The sequence below is a fragment of the Peromyscus maniculatus genome, chromosome 21 (genome assembly GCF_049852395.1).
Source record: "Peromyscus maniculatus bairdii isolate BWxNUB_F1_BW_parent chromosome 21, HU_Pman_BW_mat_3.1, whole genome shotgun sequence".
NCBI classification, from domain to species: domain Eukaryota; kingdom Metazoa; phylum Chordata; class Mammalia; order Rodentia; family Cricetidae; genus Peromyscus; species Peromyscus maniculatus.
The window spans coordinates 38896270-38908318 of NC_134872.1; the positions used below are offsets into that span (position 1 = coordinate 38896270).

A 12049-nucleotide genomic window follows, 5' to 3' on the forward strand; every position below is an offset into this window, starting at 1 on the left:
CTCAGCATGATAGGCTTTGGGTTTGCTTTATTCTGTTTTGAATATCTGTGTGATTTTACTGTGAAAGAAATTTTTCAATTAAAATTTTTTGAGGAGCTAAAGAGATGGCTCAGAGATGAAGAGCTCATATTGCTCTTGCTGAAGACCCAAGTTTGGTCCCTGGAACCGATGTTGAGTGGCTACAACCATCTGTTAACTTTAGCTTCAGGGGATCTGGCGCCCTCTTCTGGTCTCCATGAACACCTGCACTCACATGCACATATGCACATAATTTTAAAATTTCGATATTGTTGGGATAAGTGTATAGTTTAGTGGTTTAGTGCTTACTTAATATGTGCAAGTCTCTAGGATTGATCTCCAGATTCTCTAAGTAAATAAATAAATTTGATGTTGTGTTGAGCTTCTAGGCAGCACAGGGCATGTCTGTCACATGGTCATGCAGGTCCCAGTGTTGGCAGAACAACAGGGCATGATGCCGTCTTTGCCAAGGACCTTCCTAGACTTTGCCACATGGGATCTGTACATGTGATGAAAGTTACCTGTGCAGAACTACACCGCCAAGCTAAAGCCAGGAATTGCCAATGTATCTTGTAATGAGAAGCAAGTCCTGTTACGGTGTTTTTATATGGTCCTATGGCAAAGGCAGTCCTTGGAGTCTGATGTTTGTGAAATTAAATGTACTTCCATCTTCATCTTTCATGTATGTGTACATGTGAGGTGACAGGTCAGGGAAGAATTACCTAGGCATTCGAGGTGTGTTAGGGAGGCAAGACCTATGGGGATAGAGATTGGGCCCAGCCCAGCCTCAGTCAGGCCTGAGATTTCCTGAAAGGGAGGAAAAGGCTGAGGAAGGGCCTGCCCCTCCTAGGACTAAGAGTCTCATAGGTCCAGACATATCCAGCAGGAATAAAAAAGAAGGGCAAGGCCCTGTGGGCATGATCGATTTTTGAGCTACTAAGGCCCAGCTTATATAACATAAGCCACCTAGAGTGGCATAGAGGTCCATTTAGAGACATAAAAGCAGTTTTTTTTTTTTTAAATCTCCAATAGAATTCATGTCAATAACACTTGTGGATTCATTGCCAGAAGAAAAGGGGGGGGCATTTGTGTGCAGGATCTCACTGGAGTCTCAAAACAGACAAGAAAAAAAAAATCTCCTCCATCTGTTCCTGTGAAGGAGCAGGCAGAGAAAGAACACGTGAATTTCCCAGTTCCTTCCCATATCGGGTGGTAAGCCTGGCACAGGTTCCGGGTCTTAGAAACTCTAAGCTGGGGATGGGTGGGGGCGTAACCTGGTGGTAGAACATTTGCCTACCGTGTGTGGGGCCCCCAGGTTTGCTCCCCAGCATTGCAAACAAAACAAAACAAAACAAAAAACCAAACAGAACTCCAAAGCAGGAGCTCTCTTGGAGGCTCCCGCTGAGCTGTATTTTATGTGGAACAAATCGCATAGGGGAGCAACAGAGACAAAGAAACGTCAGAACAATGTGATGGTTAATAACTGTGGTTGGAGGGCTCCTGCAGACATGTTCCAGGGCAAAGACCAATGAGATGGCCCTCAGACAAGAATAGGGGCTTCAGATGAACTCCTTAGAGGGGGCATAAAAGGAAGCAGGCATGAGTTGGCACTGCTCTGTATTTAGTGTTTGGGGGTGGGGCTTTGTTTTTATGAATATCTCTCTTTGGGCATCATCTTTCCTGGTTCTCAGAGCGATCTAATGTTGACGGGAGCCATGAGGATCACAGACACCTCGAATGAGAGAGGCTAAAGGTTGTCCGACATGAGGCTTTGTCTGTTTTACAGATGTTGTTCTAGGTGTCAAGCGGCTAGGAGCCATGCCAGAGATCAGACAAGGACACACTCCCAAGACAGATGCAAAAAAGAAAGCTGGACCCCAACTGAGTATGCCTAGCGCCTTCTCAGAGTTTGAGGTTAATCCTGATGCAAATGTGTTTTCATAGTTGGCACGTCTGTGTTTGGGGAAGAAAACCTTTTCCCTTAATGTAAGTGTTTGCAGTCGTTTAAAATGAGGCCAGAGAGAGGTGGCTTCTTCCCACAGGTGGAATCATTTAACACAATGAATCATGATGTCCACTCTTACGTCTCACTGAGGAAAAGACTGCCTTGTTTTTTCCTACATGAGATTTTTATAAAAGGGGTGGTGAGAAACAGCATAGATTAAAAAAAAAAACTTTCATTTTAAATTGTGTTTGCGTGTGTGTGTGTGACGACAGAATCCAGGAGATGGTTTTTTATTCCCTGGTGCTTGACTTACAGGCAGTTGTGAGCTGCCCAACATAGAAGTTGGGAACAAAACTTGGGTCTACTACAAGAGCAGCGCCCACTCTGGATCTCTGAACCACCTCTCCAGCCCACAGCACGGATTTTTTTAAAATCAGGGGATTGTGTCCGAGAAGCAAGCCCATGGTAGTGTGTGGTCAGGAGGTTGTCCGTGATGACATCATGCATCCACTCCCTGCATCCTCTCATTCAGACTTGCTGTGGTTGGCTGTGATCCCCAAGGGTTCCTGCCCTGGCTGCTTGGTCCTTGAGGGTGGGACTGTTGGAAGGTATTAGAAACTTTTAGAGATGGCCTTTTGTGTAAAGTTGTCTGGCAAGTCATTGGGGGTGCTGTCCTGGCCTTTGGAGGGGCCTGTGTGACTCTTGTTAGTTTTCACAAGAGGGGACACTGTGAGAGCACAATCCTGGCTCCTACTCACTTTCTGGCTTCCTGTCTCTCTCTGTGATCCTTCTCTGTGCTCTACTGTGATGCTATCTGCTGGGAGGGAGGCCTTCACAAGAGAGTGAACACAGGGGCCACTCAACCTCACATGTCCACCCTCTGAAACTGTGGGCCTCTCTTTTTCCCCCTATGTATTACTCAGCCTCTGGTTCTTTGTTATAACAATAGAAACTCAAGTCTGCACAATCCCCAAAACAGCTGAGAGCAGGTGTTGTCTCCTTGTGGCTTCAGGGGTGCGCTTGGCTTTCTTGGGTAGCCAGTCTATTGGAGCAAAAGAATGACAAAGAGCAGTGGTCCTTTATTAACAGTCCTGCCACTTTCCAACACACACACACACACACACACACACACACACACACACACACACACACATAGGCGCGTGCACACGCATGCACACAGACAGAGGGTTGGGGAAGGAGGGAGAGAGTGTGTGTGTGTGTGCATGAGTGCATCTACTCATGGTGAAATGTGTAAGTGTACACATGATTGATGTGGGGCACTGGGTCCCCACTGTGCTTTTCTTCTTCCTGCTCTCCATGGTCCTTGGAAAGCCAAAAGAAGCATGACCAAAGAGGACGTTGCTGGTGGGTTCTGTGGCCGGACCCTGACGGGGGAAGTGACCAGAGCAACCCTCTTGCTGAGCCTCTGGCCCACCCCCTGCCTTCCGGTTGGGCTGAGATGTCCAGAGCACACTTCCTGCGGTCCTGCCTGGACACACCATTCTTAGGCCTGCCCTTCCCATGCATCTCTCTTGTTTCCTCCTGACACATGGGTGTTTGCCGCAGCCAGTTGGGCCTGCCTGTCCGCTTTGCACACCTTGCCCCCATGCTCTGGTGCCTCTCCCTGGGCAGAGTGCCCTCACCACGGCATCCCTTTACTTGACCCGTTCCCTGCCTGTCCATCACAATTCAGCTGTGGTTCTCAGCTGCTGGTATGGATTTGGCACCTGCTTTGGGTCTATTTGAAGGACATTTTTTTTCCTTCTGGTGTTTTCTTTGACTTACCAAGTTGTCTCTGCCACTGACTGAACCACAAGTTTGTATATTGTATATATATTTTACCATACTTCGATGCTTATTAAACAGTTTCATGTTTTTGAAAGGATTGATGTCTTGAGACCTCATCTTTACTCTGTGTTTTCCCCAACAGCCACCATCACTCTGGGCACCCAGGAGGCCCTCAGATAGGTACTTGTTGACAGACCTCCGTACAGGCTGTGGGAGAGTGAGTGTCTGTATGGACTTGATGGAGGGTTGGGGTTGGGGCTGACTGAGCTAACTCACATGGCAACAGGTGAATTTCATGTGCCCTGCACTGTCTCAGGGTTGGGTGGGAGGTCCCAGTTCCAGTCCCAGTTCTTCAGTGCTCAGGCCCTTTTCAGGTTCAGTGAAACAGGGGGGGATGTTCCTGGTGTCTCCACTTTGGGGAGCCGGGGAGCCATGAACTGTTACGGGGTTTCTCCTGGTCATCACGAAATGGGCTGTTTACTGAGACCCCCGCGGCTTCAACCTCTGCCTTCTTCCTTTTGGAAGAAGGTTGCCTCCTGGTGAAAGTGAGAACTTCCTCCTTCTTAGGAAGGAACAAAGGTTTACTTCTTCAGCATAGACTTCCACGGTCCTAGGGATGAGAACAATGTGCTTTTGTGTGTTTTGAGCCCGGTGGTGGTATTGCTAACTTGGGATTTTGCGGAACATGACTAGACCCATGGCGTCCTGCCACATATTCTTGATGGCTCTGGCTTCATGCTGTGCTGCTGGGGTGAAGGGTGCAGCTAGGCAGAAGCCACTTGGGAAGGTGATGGGAGCCTGGTGGTCTCATCGGCTCCTAGCTCATGAAGGAGCTCTAGACAGGTAGCAGGGAGGAAGACAGACCGAGTCCAGCCTCAGGGTCAGGCTCTTGTGTTCTAGCAAGTCTGCCTGAGTCAGGTGCCTGTGCCGCACAAGGCCTTCTGGGCTTTCATGCTTTCCTCGTCGGTTTCAGCAAGAGCCGCAGATTTCCCCGCAACGCGCCATGCTGCAAACTCAGACTGCGGTGGTTAGGGGACCCGTGACTGATGATGTCTTTGGCGTCCCAGGGAGACGAAATGTAGGTGCTAAAAGGAGCAGAGGCTGCAGCTGCCGGCGTGAACAGTCGCTAGCAGCAGGTAGGGGGGCAGAGCAGTGGGACACGGAGCAGCTTGGATGAGTGTCAGAAGCGTCGCGCTCGGTGAGAGAACTGAGCCCCAGAATGTTCCACGGTGTTCTATTCCATTTCTGTGACATTCTCGAGAAGACAGAATGTGAGTGACGGAGAACAGATCCGTGGTTGCCAGGGGTGGAAGAGGGGTGGTGTGCACCCCCGAGTGAACAGACGGGGGAAGTGTTTGGGGGTGAGGAGATGCTTGTGTACCCATCGCTCCCCAGCCAGGTGGTGGCCATGTGACTCTACATGTGTCGAAACTCGTGGAGCTGTACATCACGATCATTTGGAAATAAAATAAGTGCCAGAAGGGTGAGCATTGCCTGAATGGAGTCACCTCTGAGAACAGGCGTAGGCCCCTTACCCCAGAAGTCACCTCCTCGGTAGCAACATTTACCCAAATCAATATAGGTTAAGCATTCAACCCGGGGCTTTCTCCATCATTTGACGGTGGCTTCTAGGTTCACTCAGGATTGTGGGATGGTTCCTCTTTTGTATAAAAATAGACTGCAGAGTTACACCTCTGCTCCAGACTTGCCTTGAAGACATGTATGGAGGATTCATATTGGGGTAGAATGTAAGAGCCTGTCCGGATTTCTTTCTTTTTGTGTTTGATGCGTGTTTATATGAATGCACTTTCCTATGTGGAGTTGATCAACCCAGAACCATTACTTTTCAGCTCTCTTTATTATTTTGAAATATTTTCTTCTAGGAAGCCATTCTGGTGACCAGTAGACGCTGTGACTGTGTCCCAACCTCAGTACCCTCCCTTTGGCATGCTTGCCCACATTGGAAACTGGGGTACACCCTTGGTGTCTCTTCTCCTCCCTGCCCAGTTCTGTTCCAGGGACCCTGTCCTGTGTATTCCCACTTCTAAATGGCCCTCCACCTGGTGCCAGGCTGCCATCTCATCCCTCCTGACTTAGTCCCTGGTAGCCTGAGTTTCTTAGTCAGAGATTTATCTATTCAGAACGTGGAGGACACAGAGAGACTCCTGGCACTTTTTTTTAAAGTCTTTTTTTAATTACATGAGTAATAGGGGTGGGAAGCACACAGTTTCTGAAGAGGTAGTTCCTTCTGCAGAGAAGCTGGAGTGTGTCCTTCAGATCACCTCCATCCTGCTGCACAGCAGGATATCAAATGTGGCTCCCTGTGCCCTCCAGCTGAGAGCAGTGTGAGGCTCTGGGGAGACCCAGGACTGTGGTGCTGAAGGTCCGTTGGCCCACCTCCCCTGATTTGAGGAGGCGGATGGATGGATTTCTGTGTCTCATGCTACAGCAAACCTGTCCTGGCGGATGGATTTCTGTGCCGCATGCTATGGCGAGCCTGTTTTCTTCCAGATTTGAGTGGACATTGTGGAGAGTGCCTGGGAAGGGTCCTCCCTGGATCTGTGGTACAGTCGGGGTATGGCGTCAGGGTTAGTGCATCCCAAAAGGGAGGAGGTCAGAGGGCAGGGGTTTATGAGCAGAGAGCAGGAAGGCTAGACACTGGTCTGGGAGAGACCAGAGAAAATGATGGCAGAGAATCTGTAGGTAGCAGGGAAGGTTGGCCCTTGTAGTGAGTTTGGTGAGTGTAGCTGGAGTTATCTCCAGTCCCGCCCAGGCCGCAGTCACTCAGATCCAAATAAACACACAGAGGCTTATATTATTTAAACTGTTTGGCCTAATGGCTCAGGCTTCTTGCTATATAGTTCTTACATCTTAAATTAACCCATTTCTATAAATATATACCTTGCCACATGGCTTGTGGCTTACCAGTATCTTTCATGTTGCTACCCATGGCGGCCGCTGGCAGTGTCTCCTCACTCAGCCTTCCTCTTCCCAGACTTCTCCTCTCTCTTTGTCCCGCCTATACTTCCTGCCTGGCTACTGACCAATCAGCACTTTATTAACCAATCAGAGCAACACATTCAGAGCATACAGAACATCCTACAGCAGGTGAGTGTGTGAGGAAGCTTACAGTTGGCTTCTGTTCTCACTCTGAGGCCAGCTGGACCTGGAACTGACTATAGTTTACATAAAAGTATATGCACATGAGTGAGGTATACATTTTTTTTGTAAAAGTAAAATTATACAGGTTGAACATCCTAATACAAAATCCAAGATGCTCCAAAATCTGGAAGTTTTTTTGAGCATCAACATAATGTGACAAGAAGAAAACGCCACACCAGCTGGAGCATGGTGGATCATGCCTGTAGTCATAGCACTTGGGAGGTAGAGGTAGGAAGACGAGACATTCAAGGTTTTCTTAGACTACATAGCAAGTTTGAGGCCAGCTGCCTGAAACTGTCTCAGAAAGACAAGAGCAAACCAACCAACCAACAAAAAACAGTTCCCTCCAAAAATGAAAGACAAGGAAGGAGAATGTCACACCTAACCTCCTGTGGTGGGTTGCAAGCCAGATACTTTATAAAATACCTCAAGCTCTGTATATAAGGTGTATATGAAACAAATGATTTTTCACATTTAGTTCTGATACCATCCACAGGATATCTTGTTATGCATATGCAAATATGGTAGAGCCTGGAAAATATCTGTAATGCAAAACTAATCAACCTTCTGTGAACATGTTTCACTAAGGGTTTTTTTTTTTTTTAATAGTCTTGCTGTGTATACCAGGCTAGCCTCAAACTCTTAATCCTCTTGCTTCAGTCTCTTCAGGGCTGGGATGAGAGATGTGCACCACCTGAACATCCCCCTCCCCTCCCCCCTTTTTATAATATGACATAGAGATACTTCCATGTCATTAAGTAGAGCTACCCCATGAGTTTCTGTAGATTTGTGTTTGTTTTGAATTATATGTAGGTGTTTGTGTCTACATGTGGCTATGTACACATGAGTGCAGGCACCCTTGGAGACCAGAGGCATTGGATCCCCTGGACCTGGGGTGATGGGTGGTTGTGAAGCTGCATGACATAACTGTTAGGAACCAGACTCGAGTCCTCTGGAAGAACAGCAAGTGCTCTCAACTGCTGAGCCATCTCTCCAGTCCCCTACCTCATTGTTTGGACTGTTTTCCAGTAGTTAACCATGCTCACACCAAGGACTATTTATTTCTTTTATGTTATTTTTTTTTAACTTGGCATACAAAGTAATGGGTTTCATTGTAGTATTCCGAGGGGTATTTATGATAGATGTGTCTAATTTTTTAGTAGAAACATGATTGTAGTGATCATCTCCACTCATTTATATTTAAGTGCCTCTCTAAATATTGCCGTAGAAGGAACCTCCAGAAATGGAATTGCTGGGTTAAAGAAAAAATACAGTTAATATTTGAATATCAACTGCCAAGTACTAGTTCAAGAAATGTACATCATTTTTAAATTCTTATGCTTTTTCCCCCTACCGGTGTTTACTCTGCTCTCATGCAAGTGGATTTTACATATCATTTCCCACTTTGCCTTTGAATTGTCTGATTTCTCATAATACTTTTTAGGAGTGCAGTATAAATCAAAGATGGAAATACAGATTGTGTGTGTGTGTGTGTGTGTGTGTGTGTGTGTGTGTGAGTGTACATGAACACCACATGCACACACCTTTATTGAACATATTGTAGATGCTTCTTCCTAATATACTTTATACCTTTAAACTGTATTTAAAGCTTTCCCTGTATAGAATAGGTTTGGGAGGGAAGAAACATGAAGCCACTTGTTTTTAGAATAAATGTACTGAGGGAATGGGTATATGGCCTGGTTGGTAAAGTGATTGCTGTACACACGTGAGAACCGGAGTTCTGATCCACAGCACTCATTGAAAACTAGGTGATGCGATGGTGTGCCCTGTAATCCCAGAACCAGGCAGTCGGAGAAAGGCAGGTCCCTGGGGCACCAACCAGTCTAGCCAAATCAGTGAGCCTTAGCTTCAGTAAAAGACCTTGTCTCAAAAAAGGTAGAGGTCTATTGAGTTAGACATCAGGCATCAACCTCTGTCCTTCACACACACACACACACACACACACACACACACACACACACACACACACAGAGCCACACTCCCACATATATACACCCACACAAATACATACATATATACAGCACGCACATATACAGGAAGAGGGGGAAAGCTCAGGATTTATAAACTTCAAATTCTGTAATAAAATATGTGAAAAAGAAGTAGGAATTTCATTGTTACAGTTGTGCTGGATTACATGTGCTTACTATTCCAGTAGTTTAAAAATAATTGACATATAATTTGCATATCCAAAAACAAGGTTGTGGATGATACCAGTATCTAATTCCAGAACATTTACATATCCCACCAAAGAGGTCATGTGTCCATTAGCAGTCTTCTGTAAGCGCTTACTAGAATTGATTTGTGATGCTGTAAGGGCATGAGCATCTCATCATGGAAAGTTTAAAAACTCCTAATTTAGTCATTTTAGCAACAACTAAACCTTAGGTCTACTCATAGTTTCTATGTCTTCTTGAGTCATTTTTGGTAGTTGATGTTTATTTCATTGTTATCTGGTTTTTTGGGGGCACATAGTCATTCATGTAATCATATTAATTTCTGCAGTGTTGGTAGCCATGACCCTTCTTCCATTCTTGATTTTTAACGTTTTGAATTTCCTATACTTTCTTGGAAGATTTAGTCAGGGATTTGTTAATTATTTTTCAAAGAACTTCCCTCCAGATTGTTGTGTTAGTTTTCTCTATTCCTTTTCTATCTTTAATTTTATTAATTTCTTTTCTGCCCTTCGATATTTTCCTTCTGCCTGCCTTCAGTGTAACTTGTTCTGTTTCTATATTTTTTTCTATCTCTATTTTTAAGGTAGAAATCCACTAAATCAGGATTTTTTTTTCTTAAAGCATTTACAGCCATAAACCTCCTCCTAAGCACTGTTTTAGCTATATCATATCATACGTTTTTGGTAGGTTGTCGCTTTGTTTTGATTTATCTCCAAGTATTTTCTAATTTCTCTTGGGACTTTTTCTTTGACCTGTTGATTATTTGGTAATATGTTGTTTAGTTTCTGCATATGTTTTACTTTCCCCAATTCCCTTCTGTTCCTCTCTAACATAATTCTGTTGTGGTTGGAGAATAGTCTTTGCGTGACTTAAATATTTTTAAAGTATTGGCTCTTTTATGGCCCAACAGATGGTCTACCCTGGAAAATGCTGCATGTACCCTTGAACAGGACCTGCATTCTGCAGGTCCTTAGATCCTCAGTGCCAGGTCTCTGTTCACCATGCTCAAGTGTTCTATTTCTTGTTCATCTTATGTTTTGTTTTTTTTCCCTACTAATTACTGAGATGAGATATTAACATGTTCAGCTCTTACTGATGGATCATCTGTTTCTCTCTCCAGTTCTGTCACCTTTACCCCATGTGCTTTGAATATCTGTCATTAGCATGTTCTCTGTAACTGTTAGATCTTTATCGGTCTTTTCATTGTGATACTTTATCTCTGGTAATTCTTGTCTTGGGCAATGTTTCATATTATAGTAACATGGCTGCTATAGCCATGATTTGGTTGGCAGTTTCATAGTTTTACTCTTAATTTCAGTTTAGTGTCTTTGAATGTAACACATCCCTCTTTGTAGACATTGTATAGTTAGTTAGGTCATTTTGTGTTGTCTTTTCTGTCAGCCTCTATCTTTTAATTGGGGCATTTATCACTCCATTGTAATTATGAAGATAGCATTCATATATGCCTTTTACCTTTTGGTTTTGTATCTTATCTCATTCTGCATTGCTGCCCCCCGTTATATTAAATAGATGTTTTCTAGTGTAGCATTTTAAATTCTTTTGTCATTTCTCCTGTGTTTTTAATGTATTTTCTTAACAGTTTCCCTGGGGGGTTCAGTTTACATCTTTATTTATAACAGTCTAGTTTGGATTAATACCGGTATAATTGCAAAAGCATGCCAAGCCTTTGCTCTTATGTAGCCTCATTCCTGCTGTCATTTCAGTGCTATTATTATACAAACCATATCTTTATATACTATGTGCTCATTAGTACAAGTTCGCAGTTACAGATTTAAATGAGCGTCTTTTAAATTAGAAGGAAAGAAGAATTACAAATGAAAATACAACTATATTTTCTCTTTCATGTGGGTTTGAATAACTGTCTAATGCCCTTGGTTTCCTGTAACTTGGTGATCTGGTAATAATTTCTCTACAGTTTGTCTTTATCTGGGAGTGTCTTAATTTTTCCTTCCTTTTTAAATTAGTGAAAAATCCATGTAACAATTTATTAGCCATTTCACAGTGAACAGTTCAGTGGCATTCAGTACATTTAAAGTGTTGAGCAGTGATGACCTCTTTTCTAGCCCCAAGACATCACCCCACCCCACAGTGAAACGTTGGGACAGCTCAGTTTTTGGAAAATAATTTTAATGGGTTTAGTATCCTTCATCCACGGTCTTTTTTTTTTCCATCTTGTGGAGTAGTTTCATGCCTCTGTCCTCCATGACTTCTCATGAGAAGTCAGTTGCTGGACTTCCTGAGGATCTCGTGTGTGATCTGTTGTTTCTCCCTGACTGCCTCCTCTTCACTTCTCACTTAGGTTGAGTCTCATGGGTCTAGGTATGTCTGTCTGTGTGTTATCCACCTGCAGTTAGTTCATTGGCTTTCTTGGATGTGTAGATCATTTACCTTAAAAATTGCAAGTGTTCAGCTCTAAATCCTTCTATTCTGTCTGTGCCTTTTGGTCTCCTCATGAGCTTCAAAAATGCATGCATTGGATACTCAATGGTATTCCATAAGTCTTTGGGGCTCTGTTCACTTTTTTCTACTTTTCCCCCCTAGTCCTGAGATTGGTTAGTATTATTTGACCTAGCCCAACAAGTTTTTCCTTCTGAAGGTCCAAACTTACTATTGAACTCCTTTAGTGATAGTAAAATTTCAGAGGCCAGTTCATGGTGGCACACATCTATAATCCTGGTACTCGGGAGGAAGGAATATCAGGAGTTCAAGGTTGCCCTTGGCTACAGCTGGAGTTGGCTTTTTTCAAAATCATCTGAAAAGAGAGACACTGAGCAATTTGTTTTTATCTGGTTGGTCTGTGGGCATGTCTGTGAGGGATTGTCTTGACTGGTAATTGATGAAGGAGGATCTTGCACATTGTGGGTGGCACCTTTCCCTATAATGGAAATTACAGGCTAAGGTCCTGGTTAAGCATGAGTCT

General features: G+C 44.3%; 1 protein-coding gene across 3 annotated transcripts in view; it reads left to right on the forward strand.

Moving 5' to 3' along the window:
- Window positions 1-12049, forward strand: part of Cracdl (CRACD like) — a 121531-nt gene that overhangs the window by 29414 nt on the left and 80068 nt on the right. The window contains exon 1 of one of the 3 annotated variants that reach the window (XM_076557469.1): window positions 5044-5234. The exons of 1 other annotated variant lie outside the window; for it this stretch is intronic. The gene's annotated coding sequence lies outside the window, so the exon portion shown is untranslated. Of the gene's footprint in view, window positions 1-5043; window positions 5235-12049 lie in introns of those variants that run through there. One more of the 3 variants, XM_076557467.1, reaches the window with a different exon arrangement.